The sequence below is a fragment of the Canis aureus genome, chromosome 14 (assembly GCF_053574225.1).
Source record: "Canis aureus isolate CA01 chromosome 14, VMU_Caureus_v.1.0, whole genome shotgun sequence".
In the NCBI taxonomy this organism is placed as follows: Eukaryota; Metazoa; Chordata; class Mammalia; order Carnivora; family Canidae; genus Canis; species Canis aureus.
Genome location: NC_135624.1, coordinates 46,640,737 through 46,655,504, shown reverse-complemented (window position 1 = coordinate 46,655,504; position 14,768 = coordinate 46,640,737). Strand labels below are relative to the sequence as shown.

At 37.2% G+C, this 14,768-nt stretch overlaps 1 protein-coding gene and 1 pseudogene across 4 annotated transcripts in view; one reads left to right on the top strand and one right to left on the bottom strand.

The window, feature by feature from the left end:
• GABRB1 (gamma-aminobutyric acid type A receptor subunit beta1) overlaps window positions 1-14,768 on the bottom strand; it is a 368,711-nt gene that overhangs the window by 144,343 nt on the left and 209,600 nt on the right. The window lies entirely within an intron of this gene.
• Window positions 3,431-14,768, top strand: part of LOC144283602 (dynein light chain roadblock-type 2 pseudogene) — a 42,171-nt pseudogene continuing 30,833 nt past the window's right edge. Inside the window, exons 1-2 of the transcript XR_013352165.1 lie at window positions 3,431-3,864; window positions 3,974-4,151. The product of XR_013352165.1 is annotated as a dynein light chain roadblock-type 2 pseudogene (transcript). The remainder of the gene's footprint in view (window positions 3,865-3,973; window positions 4,152-14,768) is intronic.

Below are 14,768 nucleotides of genomic sequence, written 5' to 3'. Positions count from 1 at the left end.
ATGTACATATACATATATGGATATACACATATCTACATATGTATCTATATCTGTATTTATTTATTGAAAGAGAGAGAGAAAATCTACCTTCAGAGTGTGCGTGCATATGTATGGCCTACCTTCAAAGAAATTTATTCTTCTATGAGAGGCAACATCAATTTCAATACGAATATAATAATTAACAGATATCCTGAAGCGAGTGGGAAGTCTTGATTTCTATTCTTTTATATAATGATCTTTTAAATTATCTGACTCTCTCTAAACTGTAAATTTCCATGAGTGCAAGGACTATAATTGGTTGTTCTTTTATCCCACAGCCCAGTTCAGCCCCTGACTAGCCCTAGGTCATCCAACCAGCCAGTGGGATTCAAACTCAGGTAGTCTGGCACGAAAGCCAAACTCTTAACATGGTTTTGCCTTGTATCTCACAGAACAATTCTCTCCCGAATATACTGCACTGTGATTTTAGGGCAGAGCTCCTTCCTTGGTGTGGGCGTAAATCAGATTCTCCTTATATTCTGCGCACAGTTTGGTAGGAAGCAAACTATCCAGAGAAATGTTGCCTGACTCCAAGCTTAAGAACAAAGCTGAATATCCATCGTCCCTTGCATCATCTTGCCAATTTCTTATTTAGCATGTGCATCGAAACATGAATAAATATAGCAGATTAGGATGCCCCAGATGACTAGGAGCTAGGGAGGATTTTATTCTGCAAAGCTTCTGCGTAACATGATAGATGGAAATGTTCAAGAATACTGCACATAAATAATAGATGCATATAAAAAAACCGGAGATTCTTAAGGCTTTTTAAAGACAATGTACCATAAGATACTTTTTTTTAATTCCTGTTTTTACAAGGATGCTATAGGTAGGTCATATAAATTATTGATACTCAGTTTGTGGATAATTAGCTATTGAATAAGCTAGAGTTCACTGCAGTGATGATTCACATCATCTAGTTTGTAGATAATTAATTGTAGTGCTTTTGTCCTTTTTCTGGCCCTGTTTATTGTCTGAAGCAGTCCCATAAAATTAGACTGAGGCAAAGTCAGCGAGTAGGAATAAAATGTGTACAGAGATATCAATATAGCACTATTTATAGCAACAAAACCTGGAAACAAACTAATTGTCCAATAATAGACTAATAGTTAAATAAATTTTGGTGTCTCTGGTTAAAGGAATATTATTATAGTAGAATAGTTTATAATTAGAGAAGTTAATATAAATAAATGCTTAAAATATGATAGACAATAGAATATCTAGAGTATTTGACATCTGGAAAGAATCATTTTAAATACCCTTCCTCCTGTATAGGACAAAATTATTTTTAGTAATAATCATGAAATGTTACAAACAGTAACAATAGTCAGAAAAGACATATGGATAGTAAAGTTCTAACCTTGAACTTTTTATATGACTTTATGACAATACAGAAAATAGACTAAAATACATTAAAAAATAAAAATCACAGTATAAAAAAGGAAAAATGAATAAATTAATATTTTAAAGTATGTATTTTTGGGGAAGGAAGGAAGCATATGGAGAAGTATTTCCAAAAGACTGAATTCCCCATTTCATAGAATGATTTGCACATAGAATGATAGAATTGAAGTAGCTCAAGTTGTTATTTATCTTTACAACTACTGTGTACCATTTTTTTTTACAATCTGTTTTTTAAATTTATTTATTTTTAAATTTTAATTATTTTTTTATTGGAGTTCAATTTGCCAACATATAGCCTATCACCCAGTGCTCATCCTATCAAGTGCCCCCCTCAGTGCCCGTCACCGGGGTCACCCCAACCCCCCCCCCCCCACCTCCCTTTCCACTGCCCTTGTTCGTTTCCCAGAGTTAGGTGTCTCTCTCATTCATTTGGGGAATATGCTACCATTGTTTATTTCAAATTTACTGGCTACGTGCAGAAATAAACAAGACATAGGGGTTAAATAAATGAATGGGCCCATAGTGAGCTTGAATGATCCTGAACCCTATAGAACTTGCTTTTGAGGGGAGAGGAACACTAATTCTCTTTGTCATGGACCACACAGGGAGTCCTTTGAATTAACACCCATGTAGATTACAAGGTTGATTACAGTGTAATTAACTAAAGTGTGTTAATTTGAAGCTTAAATATATATTATTTTAGTAAAACCCATCAGCGTCTTCACTAATTGTTTAGAAATTGGAACAACAAGAAATATTTTTGGAGAAGGAGTGTTTTATCCTCAATGTTTAGACTTGCTGGAACATTCTGATAATACAAAACAGGCTGAATATCATAGCTTTTACTCATTAATCATTGCTTTTAATGTCCCAATAATGCTGCCCCACCCCCCACCACCGCCATTGCTTGCACTTGGGGCCAACCTCTTCTCTCCCACTTCTGAAATGCCACAGATGATGTGTCCCAGGGGAAAAGAAATATATAAAATTGTGTATAAGTAAGGAGCCTTGGAGACTGCCTTCTGCACAAGGAAGGTTTGAAATGGCCCAGCTAAGTTTCTGGGGGTCTGTCATTTTTGATACCTGAAACCAAATTTGTGACCTTGGCAAGGATTCAGTAAACCAGGAAAAGAGATGCTCTATATTCGATGATGGGCAACAGGCCAATCAGAACCTCTTTCTGCAGAAATATGAACACCAGTGCACCAATGAGGTAGGTTAATAATATTGAGTATTTATAAAGTTATTATTTCAGTTCTTCACAAAGTCAGTCTTAGAGGCACTGTGACCCAGGAGATTATCTACTATGTGTCTTTTTGGTTTTGTCTTTTTTGCAATAAACCCTCCATTATCCAAGTTTATCTCTGTGGGTGGGTCCAACTTAAGGAATGGTTTAGTTAAAAAAAAAAAAAGAACGAATGAAAAAAAGATATGATTTAAACGCTAGAAGAGGATATACAAACATTTCAACAATGGTTAGGCTCTCTGGGTTGTGAGATAATGGATCCTTTTTTTTTTTTTCTTAGTGTTTTCTGTATTTCCTACATTATCTACCATGAACATGTGTTGTTGGCATTTCAGGGAAAAAATTTGTAAGAGATAACTATATTTTCTATTTTCAACTTGATTGGCTTTAAAAGGAAAGAAGAAACAACCTTTATATCTATAATTCCTTGCATAGAAGTAAGTTCTCTTTCCTCTGGAAAAAACTAATGAGTGCCCAAAGTCAAAGGGCTAAAACCTGCGGAGATTAAACAGTTTATACTGAGCTCATCATCTGAATTTTTATCCCCACACTGTAGAATAAACAGACCATTTGAAGTTTTGCCAGGGTTGTAGGAGACCAACATAATGGCCAGGTAGTTACCTTGGACTAGAGAGGTGAAGTGGGTTAGTGCTTTTAACAATCTCTTGCCTATACGGAGAGGTTATTTTTGAAGACAAGAGTACTGAATGTTCCAAGTTCCCACAGTTGTCATGGAAACCTTTTAGCTAGCTGAATAGGTTAGCAGGATTTTATGTTCTCCATTTTGACAAATACAAGGAGACATGATCCCAGCTTTGCATTACTAATCAGAAAACTTCTGTTTTCAAGTCTTCTAGCACTTGATTAGTCACATTTCCTTAAAATTTTTTTCTTCTTCTCCACAACATAAAGCAACAGGCGAGTTCTCTTTCAAAAATCATTCCCACTTCAGAAGCGGGGCCCAAATCGTGACTGGGCTGACCTTGCTGTGCTTGGGAGTAATACTGCTTGCAGCACTGAAAGGCTCCCGCAGGTTAATTTAGGCCCCTGCCGAAACTCTTCTGATTTGTACCGACGTTCAATGGTTTCCTGGAGGCAAACTCACTTGCTAATAGGCAGGAATTATTCCTCATTTTAGGAGCAACAGTCTGCCCACACCATCTTATAAAGCACAGGTAAGCTTTAGGAAAAAGGCTCCCTGAGGCTAGAACCAAAACAGCCCTGTCACATGGGTAAATCCGGATCCAGAAAATCTGACATTTTCCTTTTATTTGTCTATAACAGCCCTCCACATTGCTCTGGAAGACAGACGTTGCTAAAGAATCCAAAGGCAAACTGGAAGAATAACAACTGCATTGCAGGCAACAGACTGACCAGTCTGGGTGAACTCGCTGAAGCTGGAATTTGTTGGGCTTCTTTACGAATCACTAGATGCAGAGAGCCCTGCGTGTACATGGGGGAGGTAGGTGACAGGGGCTCCTTAGGCGGCAGATAAGCAACAATGAAAAATGTGGGATCTTCTGTGACTTTGGAGAGTTCATCTTCAGTCTCGGTTTCTTTTTGGTATTATGGAAATATCAGTAGCACCCAACCCACAGGATTGTAGTGAGGATTAATAAATTAACACATGTACCGCTTATCAGCTCTGACACATGATACATGCTAAATAGGTATGTTTGTGAAGGCATGGGGGAAAACAGGAGTGATGGGAAATAAGGAAGAGTAAACTGACAGAGAGAAAGCAAATAAAGAGAGGGGGAGGACCCTGAAAAAATGAGGTTCACCTGGCTGTAGGGGTAACATCATTACCAGTTTCTCAACTGTTAAATGTTGCCACAATTTCCACCCCAGCCCTAGACCCCACTGGACCCCACCTCTCACCAGATGCAACTAACTGAGATGATTTTATAGAATTCATTGGATGAACACACTGGTTTCATTATCAGATTATGTTCCAGTGAAATCTTGCTTTCTGTGGTTAAATGTTTGTGTCTGTTCTACACTGATGTAATGATGCTCGTCTAAGAAACCTCAAGTTGATAAAGAAGAGCATAATGAAAACCACTCTTTCAATGGGGAGGGAGGGGTTTGGGATTTGGGTGTTTCAGCCCTGCCAAGGCAGAATTATATCTCTTCTGAGAATTTAAATAGTGAAGAAAATATATTTGTAATTCTTTTTAGAAGCTAAGAGTAATAAATTGACATTCAAATGGATAAAAATGAAACCAACCTCAATTTGATTCAAGTAGAACCTTGAACAGTGCATAAGACAAGGCCAAAAATCAATGATTTTGGAGATCATCAAAACAAATTGTAGCACAGATCACAACTCCAATATTAAACTAAAATGTGATTGCCAAATGAGAAGCTAGGCATGAAAATAAAACATCTTAAGTTCACATTCTGTACAAAACATGCATTTTCCTATGATACATCCTCACAAAATGATTTTCCACACATACTAGGATAATTTTTTATTATTTTTATAATTTTTATGAGTTAGGTATAATAATAAATAATCATCTGTACAATGAAGATTGTATTCTATACTTAACTAATCATGTTAGGCCAAATATATGTTATGAAAACTTGACCAGTAAAAAAAAATGCCTATTTCTACTAGTTGGTAAGAATAATGAATATTTAAAAAATATTATAGTACATATTGCTCTGCATTTATTCTCCCACATTTAAAAAAATATATTTATTTATTTTAGAAAGGGAGAGAGGGGCAGAGGAGAGAGAGAGAATCTCCAGCTGACTTCCCGAGCACAGAGCTCAACACGGGGCTCTATCCACAACCATGAGATCGTGACCTGAGTCAAAATCAAGAGTTGGGACACTTAACCACCCAGGCACCCTGTCTTGCACATTTTTCATGTAGCTCTTCTTAATCAAAATACTCATTCCAAAAGTCTTTTGTTCTCCACTGGGCACAGAATGTCAGATATTTAATAAGTATGGGACAAATGGATGAATTAATTAATGACTAAGTAATTAGCATTATGATTTGGAGAGCTTAGTGAATAATAAAATGATACTTTCACCTTTTAGAAATGAATTAATTCTTATTTGACAAAATTTAATTTTTATCAGTGTAATACATGAATATGGCAAAGAAATTTAAAAGACTTTAAGGAAATAAAGAAGTGTCTGCCCACTCATTTTTATCCTTTCACTTGGCTGTATAGAGAAAATAATTTTGAACTACTTTAGCTTTTTCTTTTGGTACTTTCATATTTCTAAACATTTTGTGTGTCCACTGCATTGCAACATTCTCTGACAGCAACTTAGTGTCTCTCAATTCACTTCAATTTGGAGTGAGTACAGACCCCACAGGTTGAGAGACTCAGTCGTACATGACTTTCCCCATTTCAGCTGCCAGCTGCAAGTCCTAGATGTCCCCAAGCCACCCACACTTCTTCCTGGCTGACTACAAATTTGGGACTCCTCACAAGCCCCCTTCAGGTTCAAAAATTTGGTAGGTCACACAACTCACAGAACTTACTGAAAGTGCTATACTTCCAATTACAGTTTTATTATAAAGGATACACCTCAGGAACAGCCAAATGCAAGAGATGTATAGGGCAAGGTCTTGGGTGGGGGAGGAGGAAGGACCCCGAGCTTCCATACCCTCTCCCAGGGGTTTTGTGCATGCCATCCTCCCAGCACATTGATGTTACCAACATGGAAACTCTCTGAGCCGAGCCTCACTGTTCAGAGTTTTTATTCAAGGTTTCCCTATATAGGCCTGATTGATTACTATCATTGGTTGAACTCAGTGTCTGGAGGTTGAGAGACGGGGCTGAAAGTTCCAATGCTCCAGTTATGTTTTTTTCTGACAACCACCCCCCATCATGAAGTTATTTAGGGATCCCATTTCATTAGCATAAACTCTCATATGTTGAAAGGGACTCTTTTGAGAGACACAGAGAGAGAGTGTGCAGGGGAAGGGGCAGAGGGAGGAGAGCAGACTCTGCTCAATAGGGTGGGGTGGTGTTGGTGACTCAGAGCTTGATCCCAGGACCCTGAGATCATGGCCTCAGCTGAAATTGAGACTCAGATGCTTAACTGACTTAGCCACCCAAGTGCCCTGGAAAGAGCTCTTTATGAGTAACAAGACATACTCCTATCAGTTACAAAATTCCAAGGCCTTTTGAAGCTCCATGCCAGAAACCAAGGACAAACACCAAATATGTATATTTTTTATTATACCACAACCACTATTTTGTACTGCCTTCCTCTTATCATGGTTGAATATTTACCTTTCTTATACCCACCTCTTTTATTTTACCACACCATTTATGTGCATATATAAAAACACATATATCAATACAATAATTATTATATTAATAATATTGTTATTATATGTATTAATACTTGTTTTTTTTTTAGATTTTATTCATTTATTCATGAGAGACACACACAGAGAGAGGCAGAGACACAGGCAGAGGAAGAAGCAGGCTCCATGCAGGGAGCCTGACACGGGACTCGATCCTGGGTCTCCAGGATCACGCCCTGGGCTGAAGGCAGCTGAGCCACCCGGGCCGCCCAATACTTGTATATTTGCATAAATGTCTGTTTCAACTAGAGGTTAGTGATTATATTATTATGCTTATGTAAAACCTGTTCACTGTGAGCCAAGCAGTGTATACCAAAATTGTTATTTCCTTTCTTGTACAAGTTTTGTTTTTTAATTTTATTAATTTCCTCATTTAAGAAATTTATTGTTTTTATATGTTTTTCAAATGACACTACTCTTTGTCACATGGATATTTCCACTGTTTTTAAATTCTCAAAAAGCACACCCCACTCCATGCCCACAGCTAAATTACCCCCTCTTACAGCTCTTTTTGTGACTAATTTGCACATTAGTCATCTGCAGATTTCTCAGACTTCAAATTATCTCTCCTGTTAGGTTTTCCTATTATCTTACTTAGATTGCATGTGTCTCTTTATTATTATTTATTATTGCTATCATTATTTCAGTTTATTATTTTAGTTTACTATTTCATTTTGCTATAGCATATTCTATAGCAATTTTCTAAGAAAGTATATAAATGAAGTATACAAATTTCTCCAGGTCTTGAATATCAGAAAACATTGTTATTCTATATGCCTTATTATTATATATAGAATTCTAGGGTGAAAATATTTTCCCTCAGAATTTTGAAGTTACCTTTCCACTAGTAGCTTAGATTCCAGTCCTGCTGATGATGATGCCATTCTGATCCCAATTCTTTGGATATGACTTAAATTTCCTCCCTGGGAGCTTTCAGGAATTTCCTTTATTTCCAGGATAGATTTCTTTCTTATAATTTCATTGTGATGGGCCTTGGAATTTATCTTTATTTACTGATCTGGGAATTTGGGGAACTCTTTCAGCCTGGAAAATAAATTTTTCCAGTCTGTGAAAATTCCCCAAAATAATTTGATAATTTTCTCCTTTTATTTTTTTTCATTTCCTATGAAACTATTGCTTGTTAATTGACCTCTTAAGTTAACATTTGAATTTCCTAGTTATTTTTTCTTTCATTGCCCATATGTTTGCTTTTCATTACACTTTCTCTGAAGTTTTCTTGGCTGTTTGTTCTACTCTTTCATTGATATTTTTTCCCCAAGAGCTATAAAATTTTTACATTTCTGTATCCCATTTGCGTTTTTATGGATACAATCTCTTCTTTCTTTTCATGAATATGTTTTTAAACATTTTCCTAATTGAAATTATTTTGTGTCCCTCATGTTGTCCCTGTTTCTTCTAAATTCTATTCTCCCTCCTTTGCCTCTCATGTAGAAGGATTTCTTCAAGTTGCTTTATCTTCAAAGATTCTATTTTTTTATTCATGAGAGACACACACACAGAGAGGCAGAGGCACAGGCTGAGGGAGAAGCAGGCTCCATGCAGGGAGCCCGATGTGACTCGATCCTGGGACTCCAGGATCAGGCCCTGGGCTGAAGGTGGCGCTAAACTGCTAAGCCACCCGGGCTGCCCCAAGTCACTTTACCTTCAAACTGCTGTTGTTGCTTTTAGGGTTTGCTATTTGTTCCTTTAGAGAATGAGGCAATTAAAAGCTGTGCATGGCTTCTCACTGAGAGACTGCATTTGAGACTAGCTTTTTGCATTCAGAAACCATCCTCTATGTTACTAATTGCAGGTTTCCTCTGAAATATTTTAGAGACAAATCCTCAAGCAGTAGATATACCCTGGGTTACTGGTGGTCTGTGAGCAGAGGTATGGGAATAGGACTGGGAGTTCCAATATGAAACTACTGAAACTTTCATTTAATTCCCTGCTTTCTCTTTAGTAATTCACCATGGCCTCATCACATGGGGAACCACGAGCTCAAATTCTCTGGTCCATTTTCTTGAAAGAATAAAACTCTTCTAGTCTTTGAAAATTGGGGAGGGATATTTGCCTAGTTGCAAAAGTTGTGGGAAGAAATCTGGGCCTGACTTCTCTTTATGAAGCCTTTCTACCAACTCTGCTGTTTTCAGCCCTAAGCCCTCCCCTTACATTTCATGGAGCGCTGTGCCCCAAACCTGGGTCTTGAGGCCTGAGGGATGTATCTTTTGGTTCATCATTATTGACCTCCGTAGATCTGTAAGAGTTTAACTTTCTCTTCTCCTTTATCAACTAAGCTAGTAACCTTTTCTGCATCAACTTCCTACCTACAAAATTTTTATCCATATTCTTTCCTTCATTTCTACTGTTGTCTTCTTTTCAGTTTTTTGTATGTTTGTTTCTTTCTCTCTTTTGCCATTGAGGATTTATACTACTTTTGTTTCTCCCCTTTCATTTTGGTAATATTAAAGAGCTGGGCAGAAATAGACTTGGGTTTATTTCTCCACACTTAACCAGATCCCTCCTTTTTATTTATTTATTTATTTATTTATTTATTTTTTATTTTTTTTAATTTATTTTTTATTGGTGTTCAATTTACTAACATACAGAATAACCCCCAGTGCCCGTCACCCATTCACTCCCACCCCCCGCCCTCCTCCCCTTCAACCAGATCCCTCCTATCCAAATCTACATTCTTGAAATGGGTTAGTGATTTAATATTTAAGCCTTCAGAGTGAAGTGCTGAGTCAAACAGGCATCAACTGATCTCTGCCCTTTCCAGGATAGTATTAATCACCTGCCTTTCATGGTGACATTTTTTACTTCTCCTCATACTTATATCATCTGCCTGTATTCCCAGAGAAGGTGACTACCACTGGGTCATTTTAAGAGTTCAAGGAAATCCCCCTTGCCTCCATTAAATCTCTCTATCCATGCTTCACTTCAGATTTAATTTTGCCTTAAAAATTTGACTCTCGTTAATCTTTTAAGCTCCTTCCCATTATTTATAATTTGGAATCAATTTCAACCTTTGTTAAGGTTTAGTAGGAATTGGGGTTGAGAATACTAGAAAAATGAGACACAAAGGGTGATGTGTATATTTCCAGAATAGGAGGTGGTCATGACTTTAGCTATGTTGGAAAAGACTGTGGTTCTAAAACCCAATGTTACTCTGGAACCTTTCAGATGTGGGCTTGAATCCTGACTTAGCCACTTGTTATATGACTTTATTTAACCTCAGTAGCCTCATTATAAATTGGTGTTAATAGTACTTTGTAGGATGTCAAGAGGACTGAATGAAATAATAGAAAACAAAACAAAATTTGTGATGTTGAGAGGACTGAATGAGATAGTAAATGAAAAAAAAACCTACAACAAACTTAGAACAATGCCTTGCTCATAAGAGGGTACAATAAATATTAACTATTTCTAAAACACAAATACATCTTACAAATATTAAAGGAAAAAATATTACTTGTTTTAGAATCCAGGTTTGGCTTACTATTTTCACAATTTTTGTGCCCCCACTTCCCCTTATTTGCCATGTTTATGATTTTAGACGTGGTGGATCACTCAAATGGTTAACCTTAGAATTTTGGGGCATCTGTGTCATTCTCTCTAGTCTGGGAAACCTGCCCAGGGTGAGGGCCAGACTTGTCTATGGCTGAAAGTAAACTGACGGAGGCATGTAGGGATTGTTAAAAGTAGCTGTCTTAAAGATGGATGTCTATTGCTGCATGATCAATTTGGCCATGGGGAATGAACTGATCACATCAACGGCAGCAATGAAAGTCTCATTCAAGGGTGCAGTCCACTTAAGTCAGCTGCATATGGACATGATCTGGAATAGATTCGCTTAATTAAAGCCAAGGGAATAAGCAGATGTTGGGTAGGGATATGGGAACTAAGACATTTCCTTAATAGTTTCTGTGTAATTTGTTAGAACAGAAATTTACTAGATTGATAATAATCCTGGGCGTAGAGTCAAGAGATCTAGATTTTACAGTGCATTCATACATTACTCATTTCTAATTTAATAAGATTCTTTCTGGAAAAATAAGTGAACTGTTTCGACTGTATATGTATTGAATGTGATTATCACAGTGGTTTTATAGGAAACTATACGTATCATTTTATGTACATAAATGAAATATGCTGAATACTGTAATTCATTAGGAAACCAGGTCTTGATAAGTGAATTGTTCTCTTGAGCTCTAAATTTTTTGAATTCTTTTGTAATATTCACTTTATAACTTTCCTAGAAAAACTAGGTTTGCTACATCTAGTAACTTTCATTGGTTCTCCTTTTCTCAAGCCTTTTATTTTCTCAATGGTGGTCACATTATCATGTTTATTTTCAATATCTAACATTTAATTTTATGGCAACATCTCCATAGCTCTTTATTTCCAGGCTAAGGAACTAATATATTTAAATGTAAAATGGTAGCTGCATAACTTAAACTTCCCTATGGTTAGGATAGGGAGATGGGACTTGTTACATTGTTTAAGAAAACCCTCACAAGCTGATGGAACTGGTATCTTGGCTGTGACTGTACTCCTCTGAACTCTGATTAACAATTCTAATCAGTTTTGGAAAGTTGAACATCCATCTGTTTTCTGAAGACTTCATGTATATTAACTTCAGTTACATTTAACTGTATATATATCACTATATACGACACTCTATAACCAGGAATATGGTACCACACACTGCAAGAAATGAGTTCTTTTAAATTGAACAGGATATGAATATGAGAGAATACAAAGCTATTGTCCAGAATGGTGCTTCTTCTCCTGTCATCCGTTAAATAAAATAGTCACCTACATCATGTACAAAGTTGTTAGTTTTATTTATTTATTTTTTAATTTTTATTTATTATTTATGATAGTCACACACAGAGAAAGAGAGAGAGAGAGAGAGACAGAGACATAGGCAGAGGGAGAAGCAGGCTCCATGCACCAGGACCCTGACATGGGATTCGATCCCGGGTCTCCAGGATCGCGCCCTGGGCCAAAGGCAGGCGCTAAATCGCTGCGCCACCCAGGGATCCCAAAGTTGTTAGTTTTAAACTGCCCCTCAGAAACTTCACAGAAGCTTTCACTCCATCCTGTCTCATTTTGTTCACCACACTACTTCACTACCTGTCTTGCTGATGGAAGAGGCAGGCACTGGACTGAGGTGTGAGATAGAGAAAACCAAGGGTTGCCACTTATTATCTTCATAATGGTGGTACTTTAAACCCTGTTTTTAAACATACTGTTACTGTCATATAAAGATATTGAAGGCTGGGTAGAGAGTCTTTTTTTCTTTTCCAATTAGGGTGAACTGGTCAAGAGGCCAAAGAATAGATTTTTCACTAATCTCTTTTCAGACTCTCAGCTTTTCTTGATTTGGAGAAATCTATTTAACTAGATGGTTATTCTTTGCCTTTGTCTGCACTCAGTTCCAAAATACAGGAGAAAAGACACTGCTCGCCACTCCTTCCTGCCTTCTCTTCTTCCACTTTAGCAGGGTCTGGGAGCTTGGTGCCTAGAGTCAGACTATGGGATTTTGAATCCCTGTCTCCTGTACCCTTTTCCCTGTATCCCTGGATTGTTCAACATAGGATAATTTAATGAAAATGTCATAAATGGACTAATGTAAAAGGGTAAGCAGTTTGTAAGAAAACTATAATGGTTAGTGGGGTGCCCCCTAGTCATTGAAATAGAAGACGTGTTACTACTTCTAAACACTAAAGATGGAGGAGAAAAATTAGTTCCTAGGAGCAGAAGGAAGAAAGCTGTGTAGACATGTAGACAAAGTCCCTTTCAGAGGATCTGTGACACTCTGTTGAGGAATATAGCCAGTGTGAGACAATGTGTGAGGAGGGAGTAAAACCTGACCTCACCCTCTTCCCTACCTCTGGTCTCTTGCCAGGTTCTCCCATTGGCTAAACTCACCTGGAAGCTTGTCCACACAGGCCAGCTTCCTATGACAGAAACAGGTGGAAAAGAATGGATTCAGATAACTTTTAACACATAAAAGTTATCTGAAAAAGGAAATGATTTAACCTGAGAGCCATGGTTTCCTCATCTGTAAAATGGGGCTGATCATAATGCCCACTCTAGAGCGTTGTGAGAATTCAAGAAAATACTGAGGAGAGTAAGCACTGAGTGCACATTAACTATCATTATTACACTTTGGTAATTGCTTACTAAATGAATATAGATCGCCAGAAGACTCAGAGTTGGTTGGAACCTATTACATTTTTTCAAACCTGTTCTATTTTGTTATTGATTTAAATCACTGAAATAATTCAAAAACAATTTTTAACATATAATTAGAACTATTATAGTTTATATAGTTTATTATGGATTGAGTCCCTGAACAACATCTTCAAACCAGGCTCCTTCCCTTTTTTTATCTCATACATCATCAGGCTCTGTCTACTTCATCTTTGTTCCCTCTCTGACTTAAGCCCCCACCATCTCTTCCTTGGATCATTACACCAACTTCTCAACTGACCAACTAGGCTTCAGACTTCCTACTCCTCAATCCATTCCCACAGCAGTGATCCTTGTGAACTGGGCCTGCTATTAAACTTATACCCCTCGGTAGATACCAAGTTACTCCATGATCTGGGTTCTATCTGTCTCTTCTGGCCTGTCTCTGGTTATATGTGCTCAATGCACTACTTCATCAATAACAAAGCACAGTCTCTGGAGTCTCCCAACATCATCCTGTTCCAATGGTTCTCAAAATACTGTCCTAGGCCAGGTGTATTAAAATCAACTACAAAACATTAGAACAGTGAATTCTTAGGCTTTACTTGAAACCTATTATCAGGAACTCTGGAGATGAGGCCCAGAAATCTATGTCTTAACAAATTCTCCTGGTGATTCTGGGGCACATTCAAGTTTGATATATGTTGCCATGCCTCTTGGTCTTGAGCTGTGCTGGTAAACTCTTTCTGGAATGGCATTTCTGCTTCCTTCATCTCCAAGACTCTCACTTCAGGCAGCAAAGACTCCAGGATTGACTTGCTGATTAGTTGTAGTCGTAACAAATTAACTTTAGTTCCCCTGAATCGCAATAATTATTTGTTTATATAACGACCATATTTGAAAAGAATGAAACTAATTCTCATGGTAACTTTTTGGGAAAATAGTGTTTTACAAATATTTATTCAGAAGGGTTGATGCATTTGTTAGAAGAAAGGAGGGAACTTTTATGTAATCAGATTTCTCCTGAAAATGTGCCAGACAATGATGAATAACTACCTCTTCTACTAATAACAGTTAATGCTTTGACTCTATTTAATGGGCCTTATTATATAGATAAAGAAACCAAAGCTCAAAGGGGTTATGTAACTTGTTCAGGGTTACAAATCTAGCATCTAGCAGAGCCAGGGCTGGAACCCAGGTCTGTTTGACCTCCAAGATCCAGATAGTTAAATATCATATTATCTTTGAAACACAGAGAAAGCAATTGCCTCTATTTTTCTTTCAAGGATTCATTTTTTTTTTAATTCAAGCAAACTAGAGGGAGGAAGGAGAACACTGTTCTGTTGTAGGCAAGGATGTACGATTCTAATTAGTCACTAGGCCAATGGCAGACTTGGTATGACATGGTCCAGTATCAGTTTTCTCCCACAGTGTCATGACAAACTAGTTCTTTCACTTTGATTACATATAAGGGTTGCTACAAATAATATTTAAAATAATAGTATTTATTTATGAGTTATCCTTGTATACACT